Below are 14786 nucleotides of genomic sequence, written 5' to 3' on the forward strand. Positions count from 1 at the left end.
AAATGGACATTTATGGATATATATGGCATATTATTGAAAAAAAAAAAATGTACTGTGTAACATGTCCTATCACTGTCATCTGATGAAGATTTTCAAAAGGTTAGTGAGCGATTTATTTTTTAATCCTGCTTTTATAATTTTATATTTTCTGGGACAAAATGGCTGCCGCTTGTCTTGGTTTCGGTGGTGGTCTAATATAAATGTGTGGTGTGTTTTCGCCGTAAAACATTTAAAAAATCTGACATGCTGGGTAGATGAACAAGGTGTTTATCTTTCATTTGAGCTATTGGACTTGTTAATGTGTGGAGGTTAAATATTTCTAAGAATATTTTTGCGTTCCATGCGCCACCGTTTGAGCTGAACGGGGGGGGGGGGGGGGGGGGGGGGTGTGTTCCTCTAGAGGAACTCCTGGCATCAACAGGTTGTGTGTGTGTGTGTGTGTGTGTGAGTGTGTGTGTGTGTGTGTGTGTGTGTGTGTGTGTGTGTGTGTGTGTGTGTGTGTGTGTGTGTGTGTGTTTGTGTGTATGTGTGTATGTGTGTGTGTGTGTGTATGTGTGTATGTGTGTATGTGTGTATGTACTGAGCTAAGGGGTTTGGTTTGAGGGTTATTTGCCTGTTCTCAGCAAGACAGGAGGGACGGTGAAAATAACAAAAAAAAACACTGGTATAACAAGACCCCCTGATAGTTGAACATATGAATGCTGATTCTTATCTTAAAAGTCTATTCATCTCCATTAGACGTTGCCGTTGGACCAATATATTTTAACATCACGGCAAGACACAAGATCCTAACCTTTGCTGTGATGTATTTCGTCCAGGATTGGACTTTGGGTGTGGACACAAAGATGGTAAGATACTATAATATTTACAGAGAGGGTTATTACAGTGTTACATTTTTGTATCAGATATGTATTTATTTTTATTTGCTTTATATATACTGTGTACACAGTTGTCAGTTTTATTTTCATAATTGTGTGTATCTCTTGCTTTGGCAATCTTGTTATTCATGCCATTTAAGCATATTGAATTTGAATGAATGAATTTGATATAAAGAGAGAGATAGAGAGAGATAATTTAAATTAATTGAAATATATACAAAAAAATCCTCTCTTTTACACTTTTTGCCTGTATTTTTTCTTCCCAATTCTCTGAAGGATAATTTCCGTCAGCCTGGTCTTGATCCCCCCAAACCTTTAGTCATGGCCCTTAAGTGTGTTGACGACAACGGCTGCACTGAACAAATGTACCACAAGGTGCAGAAGGAATATCTGGATCATGAAAACAGCAAGGTAAGGATCTTCAAACAAGCCTGGAAACAGGCAGGCAGGAGGATGTGCAGAAAAAAAGTACAATTCTGAAGACAATCTTAATCATGATCATATCAAGGCTAGTTGTGCTAACTCAGGAATTACAACTAAGATATACTCAGTGTTCAACGAAGCAGTCCGGACCAATAGAACAGAGCACGCAACCTCCTTCCAATTCCACTCCCTGCATTTCCTGCTGACTGACGCCATTCACCTCCTGAAAGAAAACCAAAAGACCTGTCACACCACATATCGAAGAACCAACATGGAGTTTGTTGGTAAAGTTAACCAAATAATGAGATTTGGCTTCTTTGCTTTTGTAAAGGATTCTAAGTGTAGCCGGTGTAGAGAGTCAGGCGCCGGACAGCAGATATGAGGAATCAACGTATTTTTACTCAAAATGTCAATATACAAAGTAAGAAGTACACGCACACCATGACAGACAGAAAATAAATAAACAATCATTCACAAAAAAAAACATGGGTGAACAGAGGGTTAAATAATGAACATGTAATTGTGGGATTGAAATCAGGTGTGTAAAACAAAGACAAAACAAATGGAAAATTAAAAGTGGATCGGCGGTGGCTAGAAAGCCGCGGAAGTCGTGACAACCTCAAGCTCTTTCAAACCAAATTTTTATATTTTTGGAGATAAATCCTGCTTTATCATAAAGACATGTTCAGGAGCTTATCTCAAGTCTTACCCAGTGAATGGAAACATGGAGGAGGAGGTGTTGATTCCACCATTTGAGATGTTCAACATTACCGAAACGACAATAGGCCAAAATGTTAATGACTGTAAGTATCTCTACAAACTTGAGCGTGTAGGGCTCCAGAGCAATCTGAATTGTAAAGCTGTATAGGAAAATACAGCAGTCAAACTGTCTGTCTGTCAGTGAAGCTGTCTGTCTGTCAGGCTGCTTGTGCTTGCTTGTTTCCTATGCACTGGGAAAAATATTATATGGAATTCCTGCTACCAACAACTCCATTACAGGTTACATACAGACCCGGGTTCAAATACTATTTGAAACATGTTCAAAAACATTAGCTATATTTAATTTAGATTGCCTGTTGCAATGTAACCAATAGAACAGTCCCCTAAGAGCAAACACTGCTCACCTGGCACTCCAGGCAGTTCAAAGAACACACTCAAAGTATTTGAAAGATTTCAAATCGTAGATTTACTGTATTATTTACTGTAACTATATTTACTGTATTATTTACTGCATTGTTTACTGTAGAAGTTACTGTTTCTACAGTTGAAGTCGGAAGTATTCATACACCTTAGCCAAATACATTTAAACTCAGTTTTCACAATTCCTGACATTTAATCCTAGTAAAAATGATCTGTCTTAGGTCAGATACGATCACCACTTTATTTTAAGAATGTGAAATGTCAGAATAATAGTAGAGAGAACTATTTATTTCAGCTTTTAATTATTTCATCACATTCCCAGTAGGTCAAAAGTTTACATACACTCAATTAGTATTTGGTAGCATTGCCTTTAAATTGTTTAACTTGGGTAAGAAATGTTGGATTGCCTTCCACAAGCTTCCCACAAGTTGGGTGAATTTTGGCACATTCCTCCTGACAGAGCTGGTGTAACCGAGTCAGGTTTGTAGGCCTCCTTGCTCTCACACACTTTCTCAGTTCTGCCCACTGTCACACCTTTTTACTTCTCTCTTTGGTAAGGTCGTGGTGTTAGAGGTATATTTCTGAGTTCTTGGCTGATTTCTTTGGATTGAGTTTGAAGGTAGGCCTTGAAATACATCCACAGGTACACCTCCAATTGACTCAAATGATGTCAAATTAGTCTATCAGTAGCTTCTAAGGCCATGACATCATTTTCTGGAATTGTACAAGCTGTTTAAAGGCACAGTCAACTTTGTGTATGTAAACTTCTGACCCACTGTAATTGTGATACAGTGAATTGTAAGTGAAATAATCTGTCTGTCAACAATTGTTGGGAAAATGACTTGTGTCATGCACATAGTAGATGTCCTAACCGACTTGCCAAAACTATAGTTTGTTAACAAGAAATTTGTGGAGTGGTTGAAAAACGAGTTTTAATGACTCCAACCTAAGTGTATGTAAACTTCCGACTTCAACTGTAAATAGTCACACAGAATTACATAAACACAGGATGGATCATACATTGACTAATAATGAACGGATACAATTTAGTACCCTGTCGTTCTGAAGAGATTGTCCGTCCTTTCCTAGGCCACGCACGTTTACAGCTGCTAATGAGAACTTGACATCTAGGATGTATCACTTCTTAATTAAGTGAATAAGAGTTCAAAGTTCATACCAAGTTGCCATACTAAGCTAATGCTTTATTCTGGCTAGTGTAGTCAAACTCATCCTTCCAGCGTTTGTCCATCTGCAATATGATTTCATAGGAAGTCAAAAGTCAAAAATAGCAAAAACTTTGAAAAAAACTTCACACACCCTTTAAAGAAATGCTTTCTGGACCGTTTTTCAAAATTATTTCGAATTTTGTGTCAATTACACATGTATAAGAACTGTATCAACATACTTTAGTCATATTTTATTATCATCATTTTTTATAATTTTTTTTACTTCCATTTGCAATATGATTTCATAGGAAGTCAAAAGTCAAAAGTCAAAAATAGCAAAAAAATTGAAAAAACTTCACACACCCTTAAAAAAGTGCTTTCTGGACCGTTTTTCGAAATTCTTTCAAATTTTGTGTCAATTACACATGTATAAGAACTGTATCAACATACATGAAGGGCACATTTTGGTATTTGCTGTATGATTGATGAGAAACTCCATATTGCAAATGTACGGTCCCTTAGTAGACGTCCATGAATGTTTCTAAAATTTGCGGACGGCGGCGGGCCGTGCACCGGGGCCAGATCTTCCGGGAAGTCATCAAACAAAGTCTCTCAGACACTCGGGTTTCCGTTTTATAACATTTTCAAATTTTGGTCATTTTTCCACTGTCCCGTTAGATACCACCAGGTGGCGAATGTAATCATATTGAGAATGTACAAAACATCACCAATCACGACATGGCCATTTCTCCTAAATGGAAAAGACTTCGAAGACGAAACTTGGTGAGCATAGGTTTGGCATAATGGGCAGTTAGCCCCGAACAAGATGGCGTCGAGGCCTTAACTCTTTTTGAGTTAAGGCCATTTTTCTGGGATTAACCTCTAGCATCGAGCAATCCCGTATCCGGGAGCTCATTACCATAACGCAACGTTTCCTATTCATGAAAATCGCAAATGAAATAAATATATTCAAACACAAGCTTAGCCTTTTGTTAACAATACTGTCATCTCAGATTTTCAAAATATGCTTTTCAACCAAAGCTACACAAGCATTTGTGTAAGAGTATTGATAGCCTAGCATAGCATTAAGCCTAGCATTTAGCAGGCAACATTTTCACAAAAACAAGAAAAGCATTCAAATAAAATCACTTACCTTTGAAGAACTTCGGATGTTTTCAATGACGAGACTCTTAGTTAGATAGCAAATGTTCATTTTTTCCAAAAATATTATTTGTGTAGACGAAATAGCTCCATTTTGTTCATCACGTTTGGCTAAGAAAAATACCGGAAAATGCAGTCACTTACAACGGCAATTTTTTTCTCCAAATTAGCTCCATAATATCGACAGAAACATGGCAAACGTTGTTTAGAATCAATCCTCAAGGTGTTTTTCACATATCTATTCAATAATCTTTCAGTGGTGGCAGTCAGCTTCTCATCAGAAGCAAACAGAAAAATACTGCAGCTGTAGATTACGCAATAATTGCAACGGAGGACACCAAGCGAACACCTGGTAGATGTATTCTCTTATGGTCAATCTTCCAATGATATGCCTACAAATACGTCACAATGCTGTCGACACATTGGGGAAGCGACAGAAAGATGAAGCTCATTCGTGGCCCATTCACAGCCATATATGGAGTCATTGGCATGAGGCGGTTTCAAAAAATGAGGCACTTCCTGATTGGATTTTTATCTGTTTTTTTTTCTGTAACATCAGTTCTGTGGCACTCACAGACAATATCTTTGCAGTTTTGGAAACGTCAGAGTGTTTTCTTTCCAAAGCTGTCAATTATATGCATAGTCGAGCATCTTTTCGTAACAAAATATCTTGTTTAAAACGGGAACGTTTTTCATCCAAAAATTAAAATAGCGCCCCCTATATTCAAGAAGTTAAAGGTCAAAAACAAAAATAGAGCACTAATTTGGCCACTTCACGTCAAAGTACATGAACATACGGAGTCAGGAAAAAAGAAGCAGACATTTATCTATTGTAATTTAAGAGAAATCGTACAATGTACAATTGGTGATGTTAATTTTTTTTATTCCCACAAAAGTTACAGATCCAGTTGCAGCGTGTTCAGACGAATCTGTTAAGGCAGGTTTCGGAGCTCTGTGAGATTTCTGTGATTTTCTGTGATTTTCTGTAATAACACACACTCATTCAACCCTCTGTAAATAAGTCAGTTCTTAATGTAAAGACTTAAAACTCTATTGTCTATAAGAGCCTCCAAGGAGGATATGTGTTCACTTTCAGCTTCCTGTGTCAACCGGAAGTGCCTTAAATTGGGGTCATAGTGGCTGTTTCGAAGGGTTAAAAAGGTCAGATCTTTCCAAAACTTCATATGTGTGATTAGGCAACCCTCATGTACTGTAAATCAGTAATTTCTCCCAACAGATGTCAAAGAAAAACTCTCTCACACACACACACACACATCAAGAATGGAGTGACACAGTGCGGGGCTTAAAGACACACAGAGCCTGCAATGGCATTGCCATAAATCTCTAGGCAGTGCCAAGTTCAACAAGATGCCCCGCTTTACCGTAGCTCGCTCGGTCTGAGCACAGCGACCGTGAAAAAAAGAAGGCTCAAAATGAAGCCTGGCCCTAAATTTCAGGTGCTTTTGGGAGACAGCGGGAGAACCGTTAGGGTTAGAAGCACAATTCGACCTCAGGAACGTTCCTGAGGTCCTCCTGACCAGTGCAAACCTAACCTAGACCATGTAGCATTAACCCTTAACAGTGAAAAGAAGGTGTTTATATCAAACAGTTTGCAATGACTTCTCTCCCCATAGGAATACATTGCCTGCTCCCCTAAATTCAACCTGAAGCCTATGTGGGTTATGAATGCCTTATGAACCTGTCTTCAATGACAATTCATCAGGCCACTATTAGGTCTACCTGTGTCGATTCTAAGCTTCCTGGAGCAACCGGAAGTGGTTAAATTCACCCTAAAGGTGTTTGATTTACCAAACCAGCAGTTTGTGAAAATCACTGCATTCAACCCTGTGTAAATCCGTCATTTCTTAACGTAAATTTACAAGTAGAGGTTGTTTCAAAGGGTTAAAAAGGTCCGATCTTTCCAAAACTTCATTTGTGTGATTAGGCTATCTTCATGAACTGTAAATCAGTCATTTCTCTCAACAGATGTCAAAGAAAAAACTCTCACACACACACACACACACACACACACACACACACACACACACACACACACACACACACACACACACACACACACACACACACACACACACACACACACAGGGCTTAAAGACACAGAGCCTGCAATGGCATTACCAGAATCTCAAGGCCGTGTCGAGTTCAAGAAGATGCCCCGATTGACCGCAGCTCGTTCGCTCTGAGCGCAGCGACCGTGAAAAAAAGTAGGCCCAAAATGAAGCCTGGCCCTAAATTTCAGGTGCTTTTGGGAGACAGAGGGGGAACCGTTCGGGTTAGAAGGACAATTCAACCACAGGAATGTTCCTAAGGTCCTCCAGATCTGTGCTAGCCTAACCTTGACCGTGTGGCATTAACCTCTTGCGACGAGCAAACCCGTATCCGGGAGCGTAATCATAGCCTCAAATGCATTAGCATAACGCAGCGGACATAAACTTTTCCTATTCATGAAAATCACAAATGAAATGAAATAAATATATTCAAACACAAGCTTAGCCTTTTGTTAACAACACTGTCATCTCAGATTTTCAAAAAATGCTTTACAGCCAACGCTAGACAAGCATTTGTGTAAGTTTATCATGGCATAATGCTATGCTAGGCTCTGCTGGCAGCAGGCAACATTTTCACGAAAATAAGAAAAGCAACCAAATTAAATAATTTACCTTTGAAGAACTTCAGATGCTTTCACTCAGGAGACTCCCAGTTAGATAGCAAATGTTCCTTTTTTCCAAAAATATTATTTTTGTAGGCGAAAAAGCTCCCGTTTCTTCATCATGCTTGGCTGAGAAATCGACCGGAAAATGCTGCAACTATAACGCCAAACTTTAAAAAAAATGTGCTCCATAATATCGACAGAAACACGGCAAACGTTGTTTAGGATCCATCCTCAAGGTGTTTTTAACATATATATTCGATAATATATCCGTCGAGGCAATTGGTTTCTCATAAGAAGCGATTGGAAAAATGGCAACTTCAGTATTTTACGCGAGATTTTCTGCGGGAGACACCATGTGACCACATGCTATATATGGTCCCTTACAGCCATTCTTCAATGGAAATGCCTACAAAGACGTCACAATGCTGTAGACACCTTGGGGAAAACGTGGAAAACGTTTCTAAAACTGGTTCAATCATGTCTGTGACTATAACAGAACTTATGCAGCAGGCAAAACACTGAGGAAAAACTGTTCAGAATTATTTATTTTTTTTCCTCTGACCGTTCCCTCAGTTGTCTTTGCCAAGGGAAATTTGATAGCGACCATTTTACAGTTCCTACGACTTCCACAGGATGTCACCAGTCTTTGGAATTGGGTTGAAGTTAATCATTGGTGCAACGAAGAAGAGGCACATCCTGGAACACCGTTACACTGTTGATAGTTACGCAAGAGGGAAAATGGTGCATGTTTTGTTTACTTGCTCTATTGAATACAGATTGCCCCGTCTACAATTTGATCGATTATTAACGTTTAAAAATACCTAAAGTTGCATTACAAAAGTAGTTTGAAATATTTTGGCAAAGTTTATAGGCAACTTTTGAAATATTTTGGAGTGACGTTGTGTTTTGGAAAGCTGTTTTTTTCCGGATCAAACCTGCTTTATAAATGGACATTTTGGGTATACATGGACGGAATTAATCGAAAAAAAGGATCAATTGTGATGTTCATGGGACATATTAGAGTGCCATCAAAGAAGCTCGTCAAAGGTAATGCATGTTTTATATTTTATTTCAGCGTTTTGTGTAGCGCCTGCTACGCTAGTTCTTTTGTTTACAACTGGTTCGGGGGGATGCATGCTATCAGATAATAGCTTCTCATGCTTTCGCCGAAAAGCATTTTTAAAATCTGACATGTTGGCTGGATTCACAACGAGTGTAGCTTTAATTGAGTACCCTGCATGTGTGATTTAATGAATTTTGAGTTTTATAGCGTTTTATTTGAATTTGGCGCTCTGCATTTCCCGAGGCTATTGGCCACTTGAGACGCTAGCGTTTCACTATCCCCAAGAGGTTGGGGGTGATAAGTTTTCAAATTTTCAAAATTTGACCCTTGGGTCTTGACTTGATGAGCATTTGCAATATGAAAATGTAAGGTGGAGCGTTCCCAACCTTTTGATGTTACCGTACTCTCTGTATGTTAACAAAGGGCTTCCCAAGAGTCCATTCTGTAGAGTAGAGAGAGAAAAGGGGGAAAGGTATTTATGGGGGTCATTAACCTCACCAACAGGGCAACATCATGACACTGTTTTTACTAGTTTGTTTTGAATATACATTGGGCTCATTCCTCTGTTCTTTTCTGGACATCAGAGGCTGACTTCTTCTGTCTGGACAGGTGTATTGCCACAAGGCTTGCAGTTCACCTTGATAACGTACTACAGGATAGGGTCATTGCCATACTGCTCTTCACATGAGCCATTGCTGTTGAGTGGTTGTAAGTCTACTCTGGCCAACACTTCTAGGCTCCTCCCAACACAATACCACAAACAACAGAACTTGGGTCTATTTAACCCACTCCTGATGTAATGGAATGTCCTTGAGCACTACAGATACTGTCATGTCCCTAGTGTTATATAAATATTCATACACATAGCTCATATAAACAAAGACATTCCATCGCAAGAACACATACACCCAGCCATAAGACTGACCCCCTCTTTTCTCTTCTTTCACGACCCCCTCTGCTCTCCTGTATCAGATTTCCAGACACACAAATATCTCCTTGTATAAACACACATCTCATCCCCCTCTACTGGTCGGGTCCCAAGAGCAAAGTACTTTTGCTGTGCACCAATGGGGCCCGCTCTGGCTAGAGCAAGGCCCGCCTCCAACCCTTTGTGACCAATCAGAAGACCAAAACGACAAGACTCCACCTACTTTATTCTATGTATAAAAATGAATGTAACCGTTGTATAAGGTCTCTTTTTCACCTGACTCCTTGCCGAGTTATGTGAACTAGATCCGTGCACGTAAAACTGCGGGACAAGATATCTCTGACTCATTAAAACTGTCTTTTGTTACAACTGAAATCCACTCTGTCCAGCGTCCGTGATTTGGTCTCAACTCTCCAGTATTTAAACACTAACACTAGTGCTATTTAAATCTTAAAATCTCATAGCATGCATTTGCTCTACTGGTGGCCCATACAATCTTAGCTAGTATACGCTAGACTTTAAAGCTTTTGATGATACACTGAATTTAGTGTTTTTATTGCTGGGCTGGAAATATAGCCTGCATCTGTAGCTCTCCAGGACAAGAGATGGTGACCACTGAAGAGAGAGAGCAAGGTAGCTGTAACTGCTGTTGGAAGGAGAAGAGGACCAAAGCGCAGCGTGGTAAGTGTCCATGTTAAATGTATTCAATAGCTGAACATTGAAACCCAAAGTAAACAAAATAACAACCGAAACAGTCCTGTCTGGTAGAGACACAGAGACAGAAAACTACCCACAACTCAAGTGGGAAAAACAGGCTGCCTAAGTATGGTTCTCAATCAGAGACAACGATTGCCAGCTGCCTCTGATTGGGAACCATACCAGGCCAAACACATAGAAATAGAAAACATAGAACACAAAACAAAATGCAATAAAATGCAAATGATTTACTTAAAAATCATACAATGTGATTTTCTAGATTTTTGTTTTAGATTCCGTCTCTCACAGTTGAAGTGTTCCTATGATAAAAATTACAGACCTCTATCTGCTTTGTAAGTAGGAAAACCTGCAAAATCGGCAGTGTATCAAATAATTGTTCTCCCCACTGTAAGTGTGATGAAAGACTGAAGTGAGAATGAATAACAATAAACATAGTAGTGTCTACTCTTCTTCACTAGGGGCTCATTTAACTATACAGGAATACGTTGTGTTTCAGTAACAGAACTACCAAACACTGCATCAACAGATCTTTACCAAATAACCTGTTAAGTGGGCAATTCTAATTTGGGACTGGGACCCATCGTTAAAATCTATCTACTGATTTGATGAAACGTTGACACTGTTTCCAACACATTTGGACCATGATGACAGTGTCTCACAGGAGATGTTTAACAAGGTCCCTAGTAGCTATCTATAACCTTTCCCTACTCCCATGCTGTGACGCTTTTCACTCTTCCTCATGGACCTGTGACAGGCAGCCCTCACGGTGATCTCCCCGGCTTTGTTAGATACTGTGTAGAAGACATGAATAACAATTATTTTTAGCTAGCAAATATAGCTAGCAAGCATAACTTAACCAAGCTAACGAAAATACACACATTCTCAGGTAGATTCTGTCAAAGTTCTGTCATTTTACGAAGTAACTAGCTAGCTACAGTTAATAGTTAAATTAGCTAGCTAATGATTGTAGCTAGCTAACGTTATATCTGTCACTGACTTGGTACTCACCTTCATAGTTGTCTATGTAGCTTCCTACATACATCTGAGCCCCTTTTCATTCTTTCTAGCTGGAGTCTCGGAGGCTGATGTAACAATTCGATGTACATCATTAATATTAATTTGAGGCAAGTCCTGAAGACCCCTAGTAAAAAAACTGCGACATAGTGGTAGTAACGTTATATCGTCGATAACAACTAGACTGACCGGAAATAGCCAAACCGATAGGAAGTGTGTTTAGAACGTTCGATCATGGAATGTGCATAAGGGCTATTATGCTCATTGACTGAACGTTCCTAATTACCGTGGAAATGATGCATCACAAGAGTTATTATATTTATTTGGGGAAAGGCATTCTATGAGGTAGGGCAGGGCAGTGACTTTTGCAACCAAATAATTTTACTGTACCTGGTCGAATAATGGTCCAACAAGGTGCCACTGGTGGAATCAGTAGGCCATTTTTTTAGTGACATTAAACTAGTAGTGACATTAAACTAGTTAGGTATAGGCGGGACGCAAATGTCTCAACTGGCCAATTGCCAGGGAAAATGCAGAGCGCCAGATTCGAATAAAAAACTATAAAATTCAAACTTTCATTAAATCACACATGTAAGATCCTCAATTAAAGCTACACTCGTTGTGAATCCAGCCAACATGTCAGATTTTAAAAATGCTTTTCAGCGAAAGCATAAGAAGCTATTATCTGATAGCCTGCACCATCTGCACCACCAGTAAACAGAGTTAGCATATTTCAACCCTGCAGGCGCTACACAAAACGCTGAAATAAAATATAAAACGTGCATTACCTTTGACAAGCTTCTTTTGTTGGCACTCCAATATGTCCCATAAACATCACAATTGATCCTTTTGTTCGATTAATTCCGTCCATATATATCCAAAATGTCCATTTATAAAGCGCGTTTCATCCAGAAAATAACAGCTTACTAAAAACGCAGTCACTACAACATATTTCAAAACTTGCCTATGAACTTTGCCAAAATATTTCAAACTACTTTTATTGCGATCAAGGGCGGGAGGAGGACAGGGGAGGAGGACCACCAGGTCCTTCTTCACACGCAGCTCCTTCACCTCAGGGGAACAACGACCTGAGAGGGGAAGGGGGTGGGAGAGAGGAGGAGTGAGAAGGAAGGATGGAGAGTAAAAGAGAGAGAAAGGGAGAGATAGGAAGTATGGGAGATGGGCAAGAGTAGGGAGTTACAAGATGAGAGGAAGAGCGAGAGAGATCGTCTTTGTTTGGAAATGTAGTAGATTTGATGGATGTGTTTAATAGTGGAATAAATGTGATATAATTATTACTATTATATATATTTGAACTTTTATTTAACTAGGCAAGTCAGTTAGTTATTTACAATAACGGCCAAACGCTAACCCAGACGACCCTGGGCCAATTGTATGCCGCCCTATGGGACTTCCAATCACGGCCAGTTGTGATACAGCCTGGAACCGAACCAGGGTCTGTAGTGAAGCCACTAAAACTGAGATACAGTGACTTAGACTGCTGCGCCACTCGGGAGCCCAAGGGCCTTAAACATGTTTAAGAGTAGAATAGATGTGATATAATGCCATTAAACCTGTTTAATAGCGGAATAGTGTTCATACTCAACCTCTCCAGGGAGAGTCTCCAGGACTTTCCCTGACCAGGGCCGAACTCACAAGCTCTGGATCTGGACTCATCAGAGAATGACATATTAATGACATATTGTGTGTCGTGCTTCCCAGCTCCAGTCCTCAACACCCCCGACGGTTCACATTTTCCTTGTAGCCCCAGACAAACTTGCACATTTTCTCATCAGTGGTGTTTCCACTAAACTGTCTTTTTGCAGATAAAAATCAATGTGTGATGATGTAGACACACAAAACATTATTTTTCGCTTAAGTTTTCATGTACTGAATAAAAATGTAAAGTTCAATATGTTTCCATTTTCAACTGTACCGATAGTTATATCCCAGGTTAGGTTAAGTAGCAAATGTGCATATTTTGGTCTTGGCACGAGCGTTCTAGCCAACAGCTCACAGATACAGTGTGGAAAGGCTAGTCTACATGATGAGATTACTATCGATAAGAGCAAGAACATTTGTATTTGTCAAACTGCAGTCAAGCATCGATCATCACGTCACCAGAATAAGACCCTCGATATTTATTGGAAAAGAGCGTCAAAATCGCCTTGCACTTTCAGTTATTTCATCTGTAGCCTAATAAACTGCCTGACTTCCCGAGTCGTAGTGGGAGGACCACACAACCATGACTCCCAGTTTACTTATGATGGTTGTTACATCAATACTAGCATATAAAGACCTTTCCATCTCCACTTCTCACATCCTTCATTCTACCGCCACAAAAAGATCCCACCATGTCGAAAAGAAAAAGTTATCTGTTGGAATTTATAAAATTATACCAAAACATCCTGTTTCCATCAGAGCTGTGGTGATGTTTATTTTATACGGTATGACTTTACAGGCATAAAACATGTGGATGGTTAAAGATATAGACCATCATCAAAGAGAACTCATTAGGTAAGTAACACTACACTGCTAAACCACATCCTGAGTTAAACTCTTCATTGGACACATTCTGTTGTTATTTGGTGTTACAGAAGTTTGGACAGTAGAAGTATTTTATCATCTTTCCCAACATGCATTTGGAGTGTGTGTGATTGACAGATGGGTCTCACCACTGAGCCAGTTGATGGACTGATGTACGTGCACCTCTTGACCTGTTGCCCTGGTGATGTCAAACATCGTGCCCAGGAAGTTAGAAGGGGAGGCGGTGTACAGCACTCCATCTACAATACTCATATAGACAGGATGTGATAGAGTGTGAGCGTGTTTGTGTGCCTGACCTGCAGTAACAGCAGTGTGACGTTGTCTGGGATCATAAGGACACTTCTCCTTCCCAACTGTGTCACCTTCTTCCTTCACTAGGGCAAAAGTCACTGGGTCCTGAACACACACACAGTCTATATTTAGTATGTGAACCAGTGGAGGTTGCTGAGGCTATTTTAAATGTAAAATATTTTTTTATTTTTTTATTTAACCAGGCAAGTCAGTTCAGAACAAATTGTTATTTACAAAGACAGCCTACCGGGGAACAGTGGGTTAACTGCCTTGTTCAGCGGCAGAGCAACAGATTTTTTACCTTGTCAGCTCAGGAATTCAATCTAGCAACCTTCCTGTTACTAGTTCAATGCTCTAACCACTAGGCTACCTGCCACCCCAGTAGGACGGCTCATAGTAATGTCTGGAACGGCGCAAATGGAACGGCATCAAACACATGGAGACCATATGTTTGATGTATTTGATATGGTTCCACTGATTCCGCTCCAGCCATTACCAGGAGCCTGGTCTCCCCAATTAAGGTCCCGCCTCCTGTGACGTGTACATCATGTGTGTAAGCCTATCAACTAAATACATGAACTCAATGAATAACATGTGTTTCACCACAACAGTGAAAGAGCATCTAGCAGGTGTATCATAATAATAATGTTATTATAGGTGTAGAGTATAATAATAATATAGGTGTAGAGTATAATAATAATATAGGAATAGAGTATAATAATAATATAGGAATAGAGAATAATAATAATATAGGTGTAGAGTATAATAATAATATAGGAATAGA

General features: G+C 39.6%; 1 pseudogene; it reads left to right on the plus strand.

The window, feature by feature from the left end:
* The first annotated feature begins 698 nt into the window (after window positions 1-698).
* On the plus strand, window positions 699-1683 carry LOC118966658 (erythroblast NAD(P)(+)--arginine ADP-ribosyltransferase-like; annotated as a pseudogene).
* The last annotated feature ends 13103 nt before the right edge of the window (window positions 1684-14786 follow it).

Source organism: Oncorhynchus mykiss, chromosome 19 (assembly GCF_057628025.1).
Source record: "Oncorhynchus mykiss isolate SJ-2025 chromosome 19, ASM5762802v1, whole genome shotgun sequence".
NCBI classification, from domain to species: domain Eukaryota; kingdom Metazoa; phylum Chordata; class Actinopteri; order Salmoniformes; family Salmonidae; genus Oncorhynchus; species Oncorhynchus mykiss.